General features: G+C 46.1%; 1 protein-coding gene across 8 annotated transcripts in view; it reads left to right on the forward strand.

Annotated features, from left to right (window-relative positions):
• Positions 1–3,679: 3,679 nt before the first annotated feature.
• The window catches only part of LOC123755416 (uncharacterized), a 152,529-nt gene continuing 133,556 nt past the window's right edge, over positions 3,680–22,652 (forward strand). For 6 of the 8 annotated variants that reach the window (XM_045738055.2, XM_045738058.2, XM_045738057.2 and 3 more), the window contains exon 1: positions 3,681–4,060. The gene's annotated coding sequence lies outside the window, so the exon portion shown is untranslated. Of the gene's footprint in view, positions 4,061–22,652 lie in introns of all 8 variants that reach the window. The other 2 variants (XM_045738054.2, XM_045738053.2) reach the window with 1 other exon arrangement.

The raw sequence follows: 22,652 nt of genomic DNA on the forward strand, positions 1-22,652 counted from the left end.
TGTGCGTGCGAGTGCCCCGCATTTTTTGTCTGTACTTCAAAAGCACAGTACAGTTCACAAATACACGCTCTCTCTCTCTCTCTCTCTCTCTCTCTCTCTCTCTCTCTCTCTCTCTCTCTCTCTCTCTCTCTCTCTCTCTCTCTCTCTCTCTCTCTTCCATTAAACACGTAGACCTGTCGCCTTTAGTCTCAGTTATCGGGTTGCCATGAGTCACCACTCTCAGTTTGTCGTGTTTTGCCTGCAGGCGGGTAAAGGTCGGGGTCAGCGTCCAGAGCCGCACTAAACACCTGGATTGTGCAGGATGAGTGTATTGGTGGCCTGGACACACTCTCTACCATCACCGTGTGGGTGTAGCCTGGCCACACACACTACCATCAGTGTAAATCAGTAGCCTGGGTGTCGCCAGGCTACTGATTCACAGTGTATCCCATACCTAGCATGGGTATGGGGGTACACTACCATACCTAGCATAGATATGGGGGTACACTACCATACCTAGCATGGGTATGGGGTACACTACCATACTTAGCATGGGTATGGGGTACACTACCATACCTAGCATGGGTATGGGGGTACACTACCATACCTAGCATGGGTATGGGGGTACACTACCATACCTAGCATGGGTATGGGGTACACTACCATACCTAGCATGGGTATGGGGTACACTACCATACCTAGCATGGGTATATATATATATATATATATATATATATATATATATATATATATATATATATATATATAATTGTTCACAATATGCCTTCAGCCGAACAAGTATATGTGGGTGGGGACGAGGACAGGTTCCACCACCACTCACAGCATGTGTATGCAGTTCACAATATACAAACTAAAATAAACCCCAATCTTCAGACCTGAGCTCTTACTTTATAATGGTACAGTTTGTTATTTGCCAGTTATTCCTGTCACAAAGGCCTGGTCGACGACCGGGCCGCGTGGTCGCTAAGCCCCGAAATCACCTCAAGGTAAGGTAACCACCCAGAGGACGGGCCCAGTGTCCCCACCTCAGATTTACACTGAAGACAAAATTTCACTAAGACATATCCCATATACCATGTGTTCATGAAACACTTGTTAAGGTTAACAGCAGGTGTACTGAGGGAACAGGTGCAGAACACAAAAATTGTTAACAAGGAATAATTAAGTGTACTCACCTAGTTCTTCCCAAGTAATAGCTCTAGGAGAGAGGAACGTCCAGCAATAGACACCACTTGACTTAACATAACACTAGCTCCATTTGAAGCAGAAAACAACAATCATTGAGGCAATCAGTATCGCTTAAACAATCTATTTTAAAGTAATATATTATACAGCAAAGAATCTTAGAGTTGGCAATTATTCACACAGTATTCCGCAGTATATATAAATATAAATCAGTTTAAATGTTTATGTTAACCACTGACACCTACAGAAAGAATAGTTAACAAAAGCACGCAACCCGCCTGTCTCCCAGATGTGGAGACTGCTAGCTGATGTCTCCGCATCTGAGAGACACGAAGACAATCAGCTGGTTAAAAGCCAAATGGCATGCTAAGGTATATTTCTCTTTCAATAGTTCCCAGATTCCCTAGCTGCCCCCAGCACTCCATACTCATCCTGTGAGTGACCCCGTACTCATCCTGTGAGATATATCGAAACAAGAATGCAGAGGGCACAAATGGTCTTAAATCTGACACCATTCGATGTTATGTTTCCTTGTTTACAATTGTTATGCATTATTTGTATTTAATTACTATGGTAGCTAGTGACAGAACATATATGTAGAGATGAATTGTAAAGTCCACGTCAAATAACATCCTCTGGGTCTGAGTAAGATCTCGTACATGCCTTCTAGGCTTCGAGCTCCTTCCCACTACACTCCTTCACTCCCAAACATGAGACACTCGAGGACAAGGACTGCTTGTACCAAACCTTCCTTGCTCCTTATACCTTATCTCTCTAATGGAAAATTGTTTATGTTAGCTGGGAGTGAGGTACGTTACCTTCCCTTACAGTATACAAACACTATTTATGTACATGTTGTATGCATATACACACGTTATGTATACTTACACACAGGTACGTACTTTCTCGTACACCACAAATTTAATACTACAAAATAATTTTCTTTTGTTTTGGGCGGGGGGGGGGGGGGGGGAGAGACACTCCATTGTTGCACACGCCGTCAATAGTTGCTGTTAGTACTATTATCTTTTGAATGACTGGATGTACATATTGTATATGTAATTAATATACAATATACTGCATGTACACATTATAAAATAACAAAGCAGGTAACAGTAGAGCGCGGAGTCAAGCAGTTTCAGTGGCACACCAAATTGTTATCTGACACAGCAAGGTACGTTCAGAAAATAGAACTTTGGGTTATAGAGAAGTGAAGGGCAAGTTCAGGTATTGTGGGGCGTGACGCTCTACTTTCCTTCATAAGAGAAAACGACTCAAGGCCTCGGTGCCATTATGTGGCAAACTTGGTCATTCTTGCTGGCACCCGACGTGTGGGAATCATGAAGTTGATTAAATTATATATTAACGATAATATTCCTTGTAGGTCTCTATTATTGGTAATATAAATAATAATTATTATAAATCAGTCAATTCAAAATATAGAGACAGAAAAAAAAAGTTATATTTCTAGTTGTTCATATACTCAACCCGTCCTGTCAATTAATAGGTATCGTTTTTTTACGAAATGGTAACCAACGTTACCAATGCAACCTGGTTCGAAAAGTAACGAGTCACAAATATCTACGTTTTCTACGCATCGGACTCGTGCAGGTTAGATGGGTTGCTTGGGTTGGTACGTTTGTGGTTAGGTACTTACCTAATTGTGCTTGCGGGGGTTGAGCTTTGGCTCTTTGGTCCCGCCTCTCAACTGTCAATCAACTGGTGAAGAGGTTCCTGAGCCTACTGGGCTCTATCATATCTACATTTGAAACTGTGTATGGAGTCAGCCTCCACCACATCACTGCCTAAAGCATTCCATTTATTAACTACTCTGACACTGAAAAAATTCTTTCTAACGTCTCTGTGGCTCATCTGGGTACTAAGTTTCCACCTGTGTCCCCTTGTTCGTGTTCCATCCGTGCAGGGGAGGAGGTTGGGTTGTCTACGGAGGTACAAGTGAAGAGAGACGTCGGGGCCTGAATAGTGACACTTACAGACAAAATACTGATGTTCTACGAATGACAATTATTAAAGCTCAAGCAAAACTAGTAGTTATGAATGCAACTTGACCTCCATATTAGCTTCAAAAATTGTTCTGTGTCAGTCAGGTACAGATGTGTGGTGGTGTGGAAGGGTTAACATACAATCTAACCTCTCAGAGGTACAGGTGTGTGGTGGTGTGGAAGGGTTAACACACCAGCAAACCTCCCAGAGGTACAGGTGTGTGTGGGAAGGATCAACACACCAGCTGATCTCCCAGAGGCCAGGGAAAGGATGCTATTCCACGTGGTGATGCTGGCGCCTTTAACCCCCGCCAGGTTACATAACGATCTACCATTAACATAAAGTACAGGTCTCACTTAGCTACTGCTGATATCATACTCTATATAGCTACTGTCTAGTGAAAATTAAGACACGAGACAATGTTTTAGAATGTTATGAGTTGTTTAGTACCGGATCGTACGTCTGGCGTCGGCAGCGACCACCTCCGGGAGGACGCAGCGACGAGTGTCAGTGCGAGATCTAACGTCTCGACGTGCAGGGTGTCGCTGCTCGGGGGATGTTTCTCGACTTTATAAGTACACTATGTCACCATGACTCTTCATGGTGATTATATAATATAAAGTGTAATGTCACGAGTGGGCCCCCGGTTGATGATAAATCCGTGAGTTGAGTGACATTAGTGAGTAACGGGCTAGTGTTATGGTACGGGATCAAGAGTATGTTTTGAAATCTAGTGATGCCCAGAGTGTGAAGGGGGCAACCAGGCGGTGCCGTCGGTAAGCTGCCATTCTCAGCCTCTGGATTTAAGAAAGCACGTTTATGGCCATGGATTACCTCGATGCTGTCAACTGAAGGCGACTGATAACATAAGGTAGGTCGCAGGAAACGTGTGTGTGTGTGTCTCCAGCATCAGTGTGTAGTGTGAGCCTAAGACGTGTGAGCCTCCTTCAGTGACGACACTCTTCCATTGCTGCCTTCATCACAGAACCTGTTTATAATGATAGACCCGTGTTAAGCACGCTCGCCTCACCCTTCACCTGGCTGGTAGCATCAAATCCTCGCTGATGTTCACAGACAAAAAAAAATGCACCGTACTTCACGTTTAGTTTATTGCATAACTCCACGCGATGCAAACTTTACTTAGGGTCTTGTTCAGTCTAGGAGCTCGTCTCTGTATTTACCACTTCTATTAAATTTAAAGGGGTTTGTGTGCCATTGTTAACTATTACTGGTGAGGGCGCCCCGTGGTGCCGCTATGCTTAGTTTAACCGCTGGTAAAGTGGCACTCAACTAAAATAAATTGTTCACGCCTTGAGGCAGTGGGAAGCACTAGGGAGCGGCAGCACACTACTGGCTCAGGGTTCATCGCTTCCCAAGATTTCTCGTGAGAGTGAATCTGTTGAGTGAATTCTTTTAAGTGTGGTCTCTTGAGAAGGTAGCATTAATCTGTCCTGGAGATGAGGCCCGGCGGGCGGCCCTACTCTCTCACAGACGACGGAGGCTGCTGCCACCAGACACCTCTTGTGCAAGACTGTCTCACAGATGACAGCCTGTTGCCACCAGACACCTCTTGTGCAAGACTGCCTCACAGACGACGGAGGCTGCTGCCACCAGACACCTCTTGTGCAAGACTGTCTCACAGATGACAGCCTGTTGCCACCAGATACCTCTTGTGCAAGACTGCCTCACAGACGACAGCCTGTTGCCACCAGACACCTCTTGTGCAAGACTGCCTCACAGACGACAGCCTGTTGCCACCAGACACCTCTTGTGCAAGACTGCCTCACAGATGACGGAGGCTGTTGCCACCTGACACCTCTTGTGCAAGACTGCCTCACAGATGACGGAGGCTGTTGCCACCAGACACCTCTTGTGCAAGACTGCCTCACAGATGACGGAGGCTGTTGCCACCTGACACCTCTTGTGCAAGACTGCCTCACAGATGAAGGAGGCTGTTGCCACCTGACACCTCTTGTGCAAGACTGCCTCACAGATGAAGGAGGCTGTTGCCACCTGACACCTCTTGTGCAAGACTGCCTCACAGATGAAGGAGGCTGTTGCTACCAGACACCTCTTGTGCAAGACTGTCTCACAGACGACAGAAGCTGTTGCCACCCGACACATTATGCAAGAGGCTACACAAGCATACTGACAAGAGGCTACCTTCGACCCTGCAGTTGCGAGTCTGTTTTAGCCTCGGGTATGGACTGCACCCAGATGCCCGGGTTGACATTGCACCATTCCACTTACATGCATCAGTGAGCAACACTTGGCTGGTGACAGTTGTGCACAGGACTAGGAAAAACATTTAAGTTATCCTAATTAATAAACATAAATTTTTTCACGTACAATTGGAATATATTTTCAATAGAAGTTTGATGGCAGTGGAGAAATAACTTATTATTAATATTCAAAGTTTTGATTGTAACAGCCAATCCAACTTAGGCAAACGTTTTGACTTAGTTCTAGTTCACCATGATATTGGACACGCTAAATATACCAGTCGGGCATTAAATAAGGCCTTATAGGATAGCCTACGACCTTAGTCTTTATAAATTAAAAAATGTCCCAAAAATGTCTGTTAATGAACTTTATACCTCAAATATAAGACCTAAAAAATGTTTATTTAGAATTTAAACCTATTTTGCACAGTAGTTATGATTTTCCGAGATTACACGTCAGCCTAGGAGCAATGGGCCGGGTCTTTGTACCAAGTCCTTCGTATTTCTCAAGCCTATTGCTTATCCGAGAATAGCCCTTTGGATAGGCTACGCACTTTCGAAATTTTCATTTGACATTTTCGGCAATCAATGATTCAGTAAGATCCTGAAGGACTAGATCTATATAATCAAGTATACCGATTGTATTAATTGTAGGCTGTCATAAACCTTACCCGTAGGATAAGCTGTCATTAAGGCATATTTTAATTTTTAGGCATATAAATTGTATTGTGATATATCAGTAAAAGTATTTTGTGTTAGGCTCTCTCCTTTCCAGCAAATATCGCCAGCCTGTGTAGATATAATAATGAATACTAAACTGAGATAATTATATCAACAATTCGTGACATTATGCGTTTGTTAGCGAATTGTATGATTGTATACCTGCACTGCAGCCCGCGACAGATATAAGTGGTGTCATTGTCAACGTTACCGGAAGTGTGGTGGGGGAGGGGTTGCCAGGTATATGGCAGGGCTACCAGTTGCGAGGGATGGGATGCCAGGTATAAGGATGGGCTACCAGTTATAGAGGTCGCACCGCTCCTGTGCCAGGTAAGTCCACTACAGGCTCACCATTGCCCGTTCTACTTGCCCCGCTCCTGTGCCAGGTAAGTTACGGGCTCGCCATAGCCCATGCTACTTGGAGCTTGTTCCGAGTAGCTGAATCTATAACAACAACAACAACGTTATAGAGGAGAGACATACACCTGGGTTTTTTATATCCGTGACGGAGGCGCGTTTCCACCACAACCAGAAGGCGCATTTCTGTCACTACCAGAACATTTCCGTACCACCAGTACGGAAATGACCACCCCTACCACCAGTACTAACACACCCCACACAATCATAGGTTTAGCATACATGGCCACACTTACACCTCTACCAATACATCCCCACACCACACAAGTAGGCTACCGGCACTCTCCTACCATAAGCTACCCGTACACACCCCACACCATACCATAGGCTACCGGTACACACCCTCACCACACCATAGGCTACCGGTACACACCCTCACCACACCATAGGCTACCGGTACACACCCACACCACACCATAGGCTACCGGTACACACCCTCACCACTCAAGAGCATCAGAATATACACCCCACACAGTTCCAGCACACACACGCCAAGCAGCATTACAGCATAGGCAGTTAAGAGGGAGGCGGTTACCTTGCGATAATTTCCCTCCTCCATATTTGGCGGTTACATAAATAAAAAAAAAAGAAGGATCTTGACGTTGAAATAACGTCAGAAACGTAGATAAACAAAATAGTTTACCCAAGTGTATTCGTGCAGCTAACCCAGACTATATGAAAGGGAATACAGAGTATATCAAGAGATGTATCTACGTGATGCTAAAAGATCCCCATCACATAGGATGGTTAGTCATACAGGGTATGTGATCAGTAGTCTGCACTGGCAAATTTTGGTGCATTATGAGGATATCCTCAAGAATACGGGAATTAATAATATGAATGCAAATCTCCAGGTACATCATGATGGCAGATCTGAAGGGTGTAATGACTGGATATTCAATAATGTTGTGTGAGATCATGACCCAGTTCCTACTCACAGAGTTTGCGCCTAGAGTGCTCAGGATTGGGAGATCCGTCACTTGTAGCCACCTGCCACAGGTTACAGTAGCCCAACCTGTTACTCAGCCCAGTCCTGGCAACCACTGTGTCGCGTATAGATTAACCACAAGACTCATACGAGCCTGGGATAGGCTAATATGAGACAAAATGTACAGGAAAAGTTTGCTTTAAGTATTAGGATATTTCATACAGTTGTGTGGATCGTGAGGTATATTGAGGTATTTATCCTCCATTGGTCGTCCAAATGTGGACTAGCCTAGTTACATTTACATTTAGTTAGCCTAGCCTAGTTACATTTACATTTAGTTAGCCTAGCCTAGTTACATTTACATTTAGTTAGCCTAGCCTAGTTACATTTACATTTAGTTAGCCTAGCCTAGTTACATTTACATTTAGTTAGCCTAGCCTAGTTACTAGTTACATTTATTTACGTAGGGTTCCTTATTTTCTCAGGGGTATCCTAAGTAGATATGGTGGAGATGGTAGAAGGGTATACTCAAGGGGAGGGTCATCTCGGTGACCCCAAAATTACCTACAACCTGTTTTAGAATCCTTAAGAGGCAGGAACGGTCTTGTCTGGGTGCTCACTTATGCAACGCGCACCTGGTTTGTGTTAGGGGTATACTGGGCGTAGTGTACTTACCGAATTGTGCTTGGTTCCACCTCTCGACTCTTAACTGGTCTACAGGGTCCCGAACCTTTTGGCCTCTATCATATCTACATATGAAACTGTGTATGGTCTGCCTCCACCACATCACTTACTAGTGTTTTCATTTGTTAGCATGTATCAAACTCTCACAAGTCGAGCCTGGCCTCAGGCCGGGCTTGTAGAGTAGAACTCCCAGTACCCCCATCAAGCAGGTATATGTAATTTGATTTGGCGTCGGTTGGTTCATTTTATTCACCATAGGCCAAACCTTGACTAGGCCTAAATTGTTCTGAAGGGTTTCAGGGCCAGAGCGTGACTGTAGGTGTAGGATTTCCAGGGAGATAGCCTACATTAGGATATCTTTCCAATGATCGGAGTTCATGTTGTGTGGTCGGCCAGTGACTGGAGCGCGGCGAATTCTCTCATTCCAGGCAATTCAGATAGATTGTTCAGGGCCCTGCTGTTAACGAAGGTATACTGAGGACTTACAATAGACTGTATGGTCGTCTATGGTGTGACTGAGTATGTGATTACAAAGAGTTACAGTGATATGTTGTACTAACTGTCATAAACACTGAATTGATAAACAAAGGTTTTGCTTCAACACTGGTTATGGGTTAGACCGAGGAAGCTGAATCTAACGACATTGGAAGAAAGTAGAAATAGAGTGAACATGATCTTGACATAAGAGCCGAAAATACTCAAGTGTATCGCTGAAGTATGTAGGATGGTTAGGCTGTACAGTAACTTAAGGAGAGGACATGCATGTAAGCTAGAAATGGAGATGACCCCTCAGGAATGTGAAGAAATACTTCTTTGGTTGAGAATCATTGCATTAGGCGACGGACAGTTGGCAAGCGAGGCCCAGGAGCTGAAGTTCTTTCCTGAAACAGTTGTTAGGTAAGTATTGAGACTAGGCCTAAACATAAGCTAGCTGCTGGAGACAAGCACTTACATGGTGGGAAACAGAAACATGTTGGGCAGATGAAGTGTCTGTTACAAGGACTTTATCAAACGAAATTTGTCAAGAAACATCAGAAGGGAAGGGAATTATCAGGAGACAGCGCCAAGCCATTACCACTATATAGCACTCGGAAGGGGTCTGGATAAGGATTTGGGATGGGACGGGGGGAAGGAATGGTGCCCAACTACATGGACGATCGGGGATTGAACGCCGACCTGCAGGAAGCACGACCGTCGCTCTACCGTCCAACCCAAGTGGAAAGTCATATTAAAAATTGGCTGAGTAATGTCATGTAGACCAGGTGGCAGCACGGTCAAGTTTAGTGTGCGGGCTGGTACCGATTCCTGGTTATTGGAAGTGTGACACTTTTGTCGTTGTCATCGCCCGGTGAAAGTGTTGTGTGTGATTGAGCCATGTGCGAGCCATGTATCAGTTTCTCTTGCAAGAGGCGTAAAACATCCGTTAGTCTTATTTTGGAACTTTTCATGCAACGCAGCGAATGTTCTCATATCAATTGACAATTATATTATGGGAGAAACAATAAATTTTTATTCTAAACTAAACACAATTGTGAAAAGAAAAATATATGCCAAAAATTATCCCCGGCCACGCCTGCTCCAGGATGGAATTACTTTTGGCGTTTGTTTATGCAACCCGTTCTCGCACTTGCTTATAGTCAATATTGGCTTATTAGTAATTGCATATGTGATATACTAATTTATTGTGAATATTTTAGTTTACCTTGAAAAGCTTAATAGAAAACACCGACCTAACCTAAACTTCTTAGTATGTTAAGATAAGCATCTTATTGCTTCTTAATTACAATTATTATTTGACCTATACCTATATTGATATTACAGTTTTATAAAAAAAAATAAAACAAAACCAAAATATTTAAATAAATTGTAAATTAACTCAGGATATTGTGAAATATTGTATAAAATCTCTGTTGTTTAATAACACTGAAAAAGAAATTCCAAATATTAAAACTGGTGTTTAGCAAATCTATAGGAAGAGTTTGTACCTTAAAAACAAAATATAACTTGGCATGTACCACATATGTACTTATCGATCAGCCAAATAGTGACTACAAGTAATAAGTCATATATGTACTGTCTTGTGCGAGAGCGGGTTGCAACCTGTCCTCAGGCCAGGTGGGTTAAGGTAGTGGGTGTCCAAGAAGTATTCATCAACTTTCAGCCTATCATAACATTCTTTGTGTATCGGACGGGAATTGCGAAACATGAACGGAATTAACCTACGGGCAGCTACGGAAGACGCAAATATCAACGATTTTGGCAATATTTTGCCGTTTTCCCCGTTTGTATGAATTTTCAGTTTATTGTTATTAATTCATTATATATACGATTAATATGATCCAAACACGCAAATAATTGCAAATTCACCTTAAATACTTTATTGACTGAAGGGAATTAAAGTGGTTCAGGGTGGATTGTGGATAGTCAGTTACCAGGCAACGTGTACCGTGCGGAGTGTGGGGGGGGGGGGATCCACCACCACCATGGCACCAGGAAAGGTTGGTGTCGGACATGGCAACAGGAGCAGGGAAAACACAAAAAGGAGTAACTACCCAGCATGTTGCATGCCAACTAAAGGGGAGGCAGCGTACGTGTGGCAACATGGGGAATTAGTGAGAACCATTGTTACTGATGAGGACATGTTAGTGCATGGGGAGGAAAAGCAGGGGTGTGGCGGGTAACATGGGAGATGGTTGGCTGGTGTGTTAGGTGACGTGGATGTGGCAGTTTACGGATGAGGACAGAAGGCCTACTGACGTGTAAGTAGCAGGTGAGGGCTACAGATACAGAGATAACACCCAGGGAGTGTTTGAGGGTACAAGGAGCCAGGGGATGTAGATACGGCAGGAAGTGGTGATGGGTTAGAAGAAGGGACGTGTCTGTGGTGGACGGGTGATCCTGTAAATAACGAGTGGACTCCTGTCTTACAGGAAGTGAGGCAGCGTTGGGATTAGCCTCGGACTGGGGAGCTGTTCGAGGAGGGAGATGGAGAGATTTTGAGTGTTTCAAGAGGAAAGGGGATGGTCGAGGGACGAGTGCTGGAGGTACAATTTATTTTGTTTTTTGTCCCGAGGGGCGAGTTTATTGGGCAACACCTGTCATCCTGTGAGTGAACATACCGTCATAGCAGCATGTACAACACCCCCCAATAGGAAGAAAACCCGCTGGGTTCATCCTGTGAGTAAACATACCGTCATAGCAGCATGTACAACACCCCCCAATAGGAAGAAAACCCGCTGGGTTCATCCTGTGAGTGAGTAGACCGCCATAGCAGCAATAAGGCAATACGCCTTAAGGTCACCCTTCTTGAGCTCATTAGCCTAAGGTAAACAGCGTCCACATGTTCACTTAGGCCCTCATGGACTAGATCAATAGGGTCAGTGTGATTAGGTGGCCATTTGAGCCGATTTATAGTCTGTGATAAGGCTCGCGGGCAACCCGCTGGTCTCTGGTTCCATGACCTGTAGTCAACCCACACCTGATAATGAAGGCCGAAGACGAGTAGGCTTCCTGGACACACATTGAAATATTAGTCCATGATAACCTGAGCTGTCCCCAGATCTTGGAGAGTCGCTCCTTGGCCCCCTGCCCGAGACTACAGAGAATAATGGCCTACAAGAGACATACAAGCTAAGGCTTAAGTTGGTAATGCAAGTATTTAGCGCCAAGATTATCGATCGGTTTTTGTAGGTTGTGCCCGCAACAATAGCCTAATTGATCTCTCCGTCGTTGAAGATAATTAGCTCCGTATCAAGCTGCTGTTGGGTAGCGGGTGAGTGGTGGTGGAGGGGGGGCGGGGGCTCACAAAAGAGAGGGCATACAAAGTCGGCGATACAAAAGAGAAAGAAGCAATTAAGCCGGTTAATTAGGTATTATCCGCGGTACGTTGGGGCCAGGAACACTGAGAGGAAGTGGTTTGGGGGTGGAAACTGAGGTGTAGAGGGTGGGATAGATATGTGGCTGAGGTGTAGAGGGTGGGATAGATATGTGGCTGAGGTGTAGAGGGTGGGATAGATATGTGGCTGAGGTGTAGAGGGTGGGATAGATATGTGGCTGAGGTGTAGAGGGTGGGATAGAGGTGGTTAAGGTGTAGAGGCAAGATCGAACCCGGAACCTCAGGACTACGAATCCGAAGCGCTGCCCACCCAGCTGTCAGGCGCCTTTAGGGAGTCACAGCCTCGGTAGTATCGACCAGACAGAGGGTCGAGGGTGACATATCAAGTGGGACTTTGCTACATGGGAGAAGAGCAAGATAAGATTGAAGGGACGAATCCCTTTCATCCTTGTGAGAGTGATGAGGGTAGGGGGAGGATGTGAGGTGGGGGGGGGGCAAGGGTGCAGCCTAACCCATGCTGGGTTTGGGGGAGGGCGGCTTAGTCTGAAAATGGGGGGAGAGTATGCTTGTGTTTGGTAGGTGGGATGTAACGGCTCCGCCTTTCCGTCTTGGTTAACCACATCCTCTATTGTTTGTTGGTGTAGAAGTTAAGGACACCTACCGCTGGATTATTGCATTAATCTAAGGGCCTAGATTAATAGGCCTTAACCCAGCATGGGTTAAGGGCCTAACCCATGCTGGGTTAGGCCCTTTGCTCAGGATAACTATGCATGCAGGACATTATAGCAGCAGACGTGGTGTGACTTGGTGCTCCTGGGTCTACCAGGAGCCACCAGACCACACCACCTACCTGCAGGAGGGTCCACCAGGAGCCACCAGACCACGCCACCTACCTGCAGGAGGGTCTACCAGGAGCCACCAGACCACACCACCTACCTGCAGGAGGGTCTACCAGGACCCACCAGACCACGCCACCTACCTGCAGGAGGGTCTACCAGGAGCCACCAGACCACACCACCTACCTGCAGGAGGGTCCACCAGGACCCACCAGACCACACCACCTACCTGCAGGAGGGTCTACCAGGAGCCACCAGACCACACCACCTACCTGCAGGAGGGTCTACCAGGACCCACCAGACCACACCACCTACCTGCAGGAGGGTCTACCAGGAGCCACCAGACCACACCACCTACCTGCAGGAGGGTCTACCAGGAGCCACCAGACCACACCACCTACCTGCAGGAGGGTCTACCAGGAGCCACCAGACCACACCACCTACCTGCAGGAGGGTCTACCAGGAGCCACCAGACCACACCACCTACCTGCAGGAGGGTCCACCAGGAGCCACCAGACCACACCACCTACCTGCAGGAGGGTCTACCAGGAGCCACCAGACCACACCACCTACCTGCAGGAGGGTCTACCAGGAGCCACCAGACCACACCACCTACCTGCAGGAGGGTCCACCAGGAGCCACCAGACCACACCACCTACCTGTAGGAGGGTCTGGGCTGGGTGTGGGGAAGGCCCTACTGTATTATGAAGCCCTACACAAGGCTTCATAACAGCGCACGTTTTAGAGTATGACAGGAATATACTGTAAAAGATATCTCTAAGTCTCTGTAGTATAAAGCTAAGTCCAAAGAACTTATCAATATAAATATACTGTAGTATATCAACAAAGAGAAAAGAAAGATAAATATTTTCTGATTCTTTAAGATTATTTTTTGCTTCTTATGTTATTTTTACAAAAACGTATGAAAGTGAAGACAATAATAAATAGTGAGATTTATAGACGTATTTTTAAGAAATTATTTTTTATACGAAATTTGGACATGGTTGAAAAGCCTGCAGAAGCCTGCAGGTTCCGCATCTCTGCCCAACCAAAACGTAATTCGTTCTCGAACAAAGCCCTGCCTTCTAATTGGCTGCATGATCCACCAGGCTGTCTGTGCTGACACCTCAAAGTTCGACGTAGGGACTTGCGTTCACTCTGTGTTTCGTGGGAAACCTGTGGCGGGTTTCCTTTCAAGGACTGGTAGCAGCGTGTTACTTTCCCCTCCACTCCTTATATTTGATGGGAGGGGCTAGTCTAGACTCCCCTCACATACGATGGGAGGGTTAGTGACCCTCCATCACTCTCACGTGTGATGGAAGGGTATATAGGTGACTGCACCTCTGCTAAGGGGGTGGGGGTAGAGGCATTAGTAACCAGAGGATATGTATGATGAATACTTGTAAAGATACATTGGTGTTCACGTGGAGAGAAGAGTATCAATGTGTTGTGTGATGATGTGCCACACTGGGCGCTCGTACAGCCATAGGGGTACAGCCCTTACCACCACCTGGGCTGTTCCATTCCCCTGGACTGTGTGGGGCTCGAACCCTGGACCCCCTGCATGTGAGGCCGTGGGTCTATCGTCTGGGCTCTTGACCCACTCCGGTTATGAGAGGAAATGTGGCTGCTGGTTCTGGGCTGAATGAGTGGTCGCGAGACGATAGAACTGAGGCGTAAGTACATGTATTACTAAGCGCTACAGGTGTTACTGGACAGTAATATACTCTATACAAGAGCGAAATAGTTTGACACCCTAGACTGCCCTTATATACCATCTGGGATGAAGCAGTGTGCTGCTCTACCAGATAAACTAATTATCACTTTGTTGACGACACTAATATAATTTATTATGGTATACGGAAAATTTTGCAGCCAAGTGAAATCTAAATCAACTAATAACATGGGTTGGGAAAAATATGACGATTTTAAGAAATGACATTTTTTCCTGTGCAGGCGATGAGTCACAATAACGTGGCTAAAGTATGTTGACCAGACCACACACTAGAAGGTGAAGGGACGACGACGTTTCGGTCCGTCCTGGACCATTCTCAAGTCGATTGTGTTTTTTCCTGCATTTGGTCTTTAAAATGTTTGAGATGAACGGTAACAGCGTTCGCCACAGCTGAATTGTGGCATGTAAATTGGTTGCATGTAACGGCCTTGAGAGAACCGTTAAACTTGGCGCCTGTCACGGTGTTAATTGCTGCGGTTTAACAGCTGTGTGTGTGTGTTGTGGGGGGCGGGGGATGAGTCATGGAGGTGCAACAGCCCCCCCCCCTGCCACCCCTCTCCTTCCCCACTTACCCCACCATCGGCTACGACTGACAGCACCCTTGCCCTCATGCAATCTTGTCAACTGCTTTCCCGACGTCAACCTTCCCTTGTCACTGTGGTTGACTCCCGCAGCGCCTTCGTGGCCCTGGTGTCATTTAATCCTATGCATCCTGTCATAGACCAAATTCAACATTGGTTATTTCTTATCCCTAGACAATTTTAAGTCCAGTGGGGAAGGGTTGGCATGGGACGGGGGAAAGGAATGACGCCCAACCTCTTGAACGGTTGAGGATTGAACGCCGACCTGCAACAAGCAAGACCGTCGCTCTACCGTCCCGGCCAAGTGGTTGGGCCAAGCTCACCCTCAGTATGGGACAGGGAGAGGAGAGGCAGGAAGGTGGAGGAGGAGGGAAGGAACACGGATGGGGAAGGTAGTTTAGGACGAGGACGTTCCTGTTTAGTTTAGTTTAGTTCCTGTGGACGAGGAAGGTAGTCTAGGCCAAGAAACAAGATGGGTGCCAGCCTCCCAGCACAAGTATGGACGGGTAGCACAGACAAGCTGAGTGTGAGAGCAATGACGTAAAGGAGAGGCAGATGAAAGGTCGACGCCGGACGTCCAGATACAAAACTGTCTGCCAATTTCCTGGAGCGAGAAGCTCCTGTTTTTAGTTTACATTTCTTGTTGAAAATCAGTTTACTGGGAGTTAGTGGCGGCCCTGAGAGGTTAGTGACGGCCCTGAGAGGTTAGTAGAGGGGAAAGCGCCAAGCCATCACTACTATATAGCACTGGGAAAGGGGTCAGGATAAGGATTTGGGACGGAACGGGGGGAAAGGAATGGCGACTAACCACTTAGACAGTCGGGGATTGAACGCCGACCTGCATGAAGCGAGACCGTCGCTCTATCAGCCAGCCCAAGTGGTTAAGAGAGCTAAGAATGAGGAGATAAAGTTAAGACATGCTTGGAGAGGAAGAGGACGGGCGTGGTGGGGAGGTGTTGACTGAGTGGTGTGTGCATATTTAACTTTTACTGGCAAGGGGCTGGGTCTGGCCAGGTCAATGTTTGGCCCACCATTACAAGCTGTGTCACAACGGGTCCGCCTCACCTCCTAACAAGACGTGCCTCACCTTGCTTCTTTACTGATTCCCTTACATATGATGAGTATACTGCCCTCAAGAGCTGTGGGTATGCTTAAATATGATGGGTATACTGACCTCAAGAGTTGTGGGTATACTTAAATATGATGGGTATACTGGCCTCAAGAGTTGTGGGTATACTTAAATATGATGAGTATACTGGCTGCAAGAGTTGTGGGTATACTTAAATATGATGAGTATACTGGCCGAAAGAGTTGTGGGATATACTTAAATATGATGAGTATACTGGCCGAAAGAGTTGTGGGGTATACTTAAATATGCTGAGTATACTGGCCTCAAGAGTTGTGGGTATACCTAAACATGCTGAGTATACTGGCCTCACCGGCCGAGAGCTTGCTCATTTACCGTTAATTAGCTGGCGTGAACTAATTAAAGAGCATTGTTAGTGTGCTGTGATTTGCTCTTCAACGGAATAGTTTCTTGAAGGCGAACGATCATTAGTGAAAACTGAACTGAAACATTTATTAGAGAACGATGTTTTGTGGAAGATAAACTTAACAGTTTATTTGAAATTGTTTGAAAGATAACAAAAAATTGTTTAATGGGAACGATGTATTTTGATAAACTGAAACGTTTCTTAATGTGGAATGATGTATTTTGAGAACAAATATCGTACCTTTATGAAAGGGAACGATGCATTTAAAAACAAATAAATGTTGACTAATCATAAGTTGGGTTATTTCATGCTCATGGGATCAGAAATTTAATTAATTAAAATTTTAATTATCTGAAAATAATACCTACAAATAAATAAAACCATTCAAGGCAACCATTTGTTCAGGCCTGCGGGCCGCTCCAAGCAACAGCCTGGTGGATCAAGCTCTCACAAGTCAAACTTGGCATCGGGCCGGGCTTGGAGAGTAGAAGAACTCCCAGAACCCCATCAAGCAAGGTTATAGTGCTATAGTGACGGTGGGTAGGGGAGAACCGGCCTTAGGCACACATTCCTGCTAGTGTGTGTGTGGAGAGGAGTGAGGATAGTGAGTGTAGAGAGGGAGGGTGGTAAGGATAGTGTGTTTGGATACACAGGAGGCAGCAACCCGTCTCACTAAAGTGGTGCTGGCTCTCTACAGTGACTGCACGTGGTGCCAAAGTACATCACACACGTGGCAGCATTGATTGATGAAGATTCAGCTACCTAAGAGGTGGCACGGGCATGAATAGGCCGTAATGTTTGGCAGCAAGCAGACAGACTTATGGGAAAGTGTTATGCTAACGTGGCAGGTGAGGGGAAAGAGGCGTAGGAGCACGTGACGTGTGAGGCAGGCGGCCAGCAGGTCGCCAACAGGTGGACGTGGCCACCACAGGTGCTGCTGGTGGCTGACAATTACACAGTGGCAACTACACTGTTAGTTCTTCCTCCTCACACCCTTACATCATAGGTGGCAGCACTTCTAGTTTGTCCACAACGTTCGCTGAACACTTGTGTATCTCAGCGACATGGATTGCCTTGATATAACGCGATCACAATGGCGTACTATGTCATATACCTGTTGCTTCTGGACGTATCTCGAGACATTCTTTTACTGTCACTTCATTTAATGTGACGAAAATATGGTGCATACGGGTGTCCAACGGCTCGTAAGATATTTACGGCGAATAAGGACCTGGGGCCAGATTCACGAAAGCACTTACGAACGTGTACATCTTTCCTCAATCTTTGACGGCTTTGGTTACATTTATTAAACAGTTTACAAGCATGAAAACTTGCCAATCAACTGTTGTTATTGTTATAAACAGCCTCCTGGTGCTTTGAAACTCATTAACTGTTTAATAATTGGAAACAAAGCCGCCAAAGATTGAGAAAAGATGGACAGGTTCGTAAGTGCTTGCGTAAGTGCTTTCGTGAATCTGGCCCTGACTTTTGGAGGCCTGTTCGACGACCGGGCCGCGGGGATGCTAAGCCTCGAAATCATCTCAAGGTAAGGTACCTTGCGGTTATCTTGCATTGATTTCGGGTCTCAACGCCCCTGCAGCCCGGTCCCTGACCAGACCTCCTCCAAGGCACTGCGGTTAACATGAAAACATAAGGACAATGACAGTGGCTGACACACAACCCACACATCGGAAAATGTAGAGCCGACAACGTTTCGACCCGTCTTGGAATATTATCAAGATGTGTTTCTAGTTTCGAAACACAGCAGGGGCAGGGAATAAAACACAGCAGGGGCAGGGAATAAAACACAGCAGGGGCAGGGAATAAAACACAGAGGGCAGGGAATAAAACACAGAGGGCAGGGAATAAAACACAGAGGGCAGGGAATAAAACACAGAGGGCAGGGAATAAAACACAGAGGGCAAGGAATAAAACACAGAGGGCAGGGAATAAAACACAGAGGGCAGGGAATAAAACACAGAGGGCAGGGAATAAAACACAGAGGGCAGGGAATAAAACACAGAGGGCAGGGAATAAAACACAGAGGGCAGGGAATAAAACACAGAGGGCAGGGAATAAAAAAAGAGGGCAGGGAATAAAACACAGAGGGCAGGGAATAAAACACAGGGCAGGGGCAGGAATGTCGGGCAAGATTGGCAGAAGTGGTCTCGACGCTGTAAACTGCGACGACCAACTCCAGACAACAATAAAGGGGGTCATATGAGACCAGGAACAGAGACCACTAAAAGGGATTGTAAGATGTTTCTCTACATGTGTTGGAGATGGATAGGCCCTATATGGTGGCTGTGGTGGGGCCTTTTGTGTTTTGTTGAGGGAATCTTCCGTTTGTTGGGTGTAGCCTAGTGTGTTGTGGGGGTGAGGTGTAGCCCGGTGTGTTGTGGGGGGTGTGGATGTCGCCCGATGTGATGTGAGGGTGTGGTGTAGCCTGGTGTGTTGTGGGGGTGGGGTGTGGTAAGAGAGGGGGATGGTGGTAGGTTGCGAGTGTGAGGGTTGGAGAGAGTGTTCCTGACGTCACACTAGCGTCCTGGCTACTGTCATTATAGCTGCCCCCTAATGTTTTACGTACGTGTCCGCTCTAACTGTTCCACTACCACTACCGCTCACAGGAATGGGTTGTGCTTGCAGAGAACAACTTCACCTGAGTCTCACCTGTGCAGCTATTCGTTGTTTGACGCGAAGACATCATGATATATTTTTTGTCATGTTTGCTTCTTAAACTGTGTATCCTCTCATATTTGTTTATATCTTTTATATTGATAAAGTTCTGATATCTGGGTAGTTATGTCCTCCTTCACGGTAGCTGATGCCTCTCAGTTTTGTGGCGAGCACTGTTACATGTCTCTGCACTTTCTCAAAGGTTAGTGCTTTTTTTCAGGTGTGGGACTCTATCTTGAAGTTGCAAGCTGAGGGTTGTCTCACGTATGGTGTGTGCAACATACGGAAGGCTTCTTTGTCTAGGTTCCTCAAGACTCTCCAGACATTTGCCAGCTTGGCGTGTGCTGCCTATATTATTGTGGTAGTGTGTGCCTCTATGTCTTTCTCTTATGCAGCAAGATACATTCTTCATCCTTTGTTGCTCCTGGAGTCCCACTCTTCATGTTTATATATTCATAACTTTGCAGTTTTCACGGCTTAAGTTGACATTTCTCAGACCATTTTTGAACCACAACTGGGATATGAACGAGTCTGTTTCCTATGTCATGTTGGTAATGCACGCGAAAAACACAGCCGGCCACATAAACATTGAACAAATGCGTGTTTATCTAGTCACCAAACCCGTGTTTGTGAATGAAAACGGCTTTACTCGCTCCCCGGCCACAGGCAGTGCTCGTCGTAGCGCAGCCCGTCCTCACAAACAAAGGCCAGAGTCCATTCCACGCACCCGCCAAACCCCCTGTTCATAAATGAAAAACGGTTTACACACGACTCACAGCTGATGACGTCCAAACACTTCCCGAACAAATGCTTCACTGACGAGTTTTGTTCGAACTACAACGCTGTAAATGCTTCACCCTCGTACAGTACTATTCCAGCTCGTCCTCCAAACAAAGACCCAAAAGTGATTCCATGCATCCGCCAAAACCCCTGTTTATGAATGAAAAACGGTTTACACACGACTCACAACTGATTTCGTTCGAACACTTCCGGAACAAGTGCTTCACTGACGAATTTTGTTCGAACCACAACGCTGTAAATGCTTCACCCACGTACTACAAATACAAATAATCGCCAACAGAACCTAAGCACCTAACCTAACCTAACCTATGCCTACATATGCACAATATGCTAAAATATTAAAATATTTATTTATATTTGAGAAAATTCCCGTTTTGAATGAAGAGGATGTTAAAATTTGATTGCGTCTGTGGGGTCGACCGCTGGATGTAATGGACCTGGTCTGAGGACGGGTTGCGGGGTAAAGCTTCGGCTCTTTGGTCTCGCCTCTCAACCGTCAGTCAATTGGTTTACAGGGTCCTGAGCGTATTGGGCTCTTATCATATCTACATTTGAAACTATTGAGTCTGCCTCCCCCACGTCACTGTCTATAGTGTATTCCATGTGTTAACTACACAGTGCATGTGTGGCACTAGAAACTGCCAGCACAAACCAAAGACTAGATTGATCACGCCGTAAGTTAGATTGATCACGCCGTAAGTTAGATTGATCACGCTGTAAGTGTCCGAGCGGTAGCCCCCCGATAAAACCATTCAACCACTTGTGTTGTCCCGTCTTGAGTACTGCTCAGTACTCACTTCCCCCTTCAAAGCAGGAGAGATTGCTGAAATAGAGGGAATACAGAGAACATATACGGCACGCATAGACGCAATAAAGCACCTAAATTATTGGGATCGTCTCAAAGCCCTCCAAATGTACTCACTAGAAAGAAGACGAGAGAGATATCAAATAATATACACCTGGAAGATACTGGAGGGCCAAGTACCAAATCTACACAGTAAAATAACAACGTACTGGAGTGAACGACATGGAAGAAAATGTAGAATAGAACCAATGAAGAGCAGAGGTGCCATAGGCACAATCAGAGAACACTGTATAAACATCAGAGGTCCGCGGTTGTTCAACGTCCTCCCAGCAAGCATAAGAAATATTGCCGGAACAACCGTGGACATTTTCAAGAGGAAACTAGATTTATTCCTCCAAGGAGTGCCGGACCAACCGGGCTGTGGTGGGTATGTGGGCCTGCGGGCCGCTCCAAGCAACAGCCTGGTGGACCAAACTCTCACAAGTCGAGCCTGGCCTCGGGCCGGGCTTGGGGAGTAGACGAACTCCCAGAACCCCATCAACCAGGTAACCAGGTATAACCGGTTTTCATGGAGCCATGCGATGCAATTTGAACGGATTAACCTTTTAAAATTCGTTTGGACCTAAGAAGCCTAATACTGCGAGTTATGTAAGGAAAGGGACATAATTCCAGTGTATTCCTTCGTGTATTCCATACACCTACAGCTGTGTTAGTGTGAGGATAGGTAGGTTGATACCTGGTTGATGGGGTTCTGTGAGTTCTTCTACTCCCCAAGCCCGGCCCGAGGCCAGGCTTGACTTGTGAGAGTTTGGTCCACCAGGCTGTTGCTTGGAGCGGCCCGCAGGCCCACATACCCACCACAGCCCGGTTGGTCCGGCACTCCTTGGAGGAATAAATCTAGTTTCCTCTTGAAGATGTCCACGGTTGTTCCGGCAATATTTCTTATATTACGCGTAGGTAGGCGGTATAGGTAGGCGTAGGCCCCAAGTGAATACATCTCAGAACTACCTAACTGGCATCCAACAGAGACCGAGACAAGACAGGTAACTGATGAAGGCGCAGTGGTGAAATAAGCTGGAAGCAGGTCACAGGTAAATGACCCCAGGCACGTTAAGTACCCAGCCTCAAGGGCCTTCACGCCCCACCCTCACTAGTCACAAGACTGAACACTTTAATACTATGCCTACAGTGTTCACACGTCACACAAGACATGTTCACAGTGTTCACGGAACACTCATCACAAACCAGGAGTCACAATAACGTGGCTGAAATATGTTGACCAGAACACACACTAGAAAGTGCAGGGACGACGACGTTTCGGTCCGTCCTGGACCATTCTCAAGTCGATTGTAACTCAAGTCGATGTACACAATCGACTTGAGAATGGTCCAGGACGGACCGAAACGTCGTCGTCTCTTCACTTTCTAGTGTGTGGTCTGGTCAACTCATCACAAATATTAAAGAGAGAGCGTACCATATAATCACGACCCCAAACAAAGTACATACAATATTTAATAATAACAAAGTATATATCCCAACATTAACCTGAAAAATTCAGGCCAAGTTTTTTGTTGTCGTGACGTCATTGGTTGTGAAAGAGGTAATAATGGGTTGATTGGTTGGGGCGGTGTGACTCTAGGTGCTGTGAGTGGCTCTGGGTGTGGTGTGAGTGACTCTGGGGTGCTGTGAGTGGCTCTGGGTGTGGTGTGAGTGACTCTAGGTGCTGTGAG

Source organism: Procambarus clarkii, chromosome 20 (assembly GCF_040958095.1).
Source record: "Procambarus clarkii isolate CNS0578487 chromosome 20, FALCON_Pclarkii_2.0, whole genome shotgun sequence".
Lineage (NCBI taxonomy): Eukaryota > Metazoa > Arthropoda > Malacostraca > Decapoda > Cambaridae > Procambarus > Procambarus clarkii.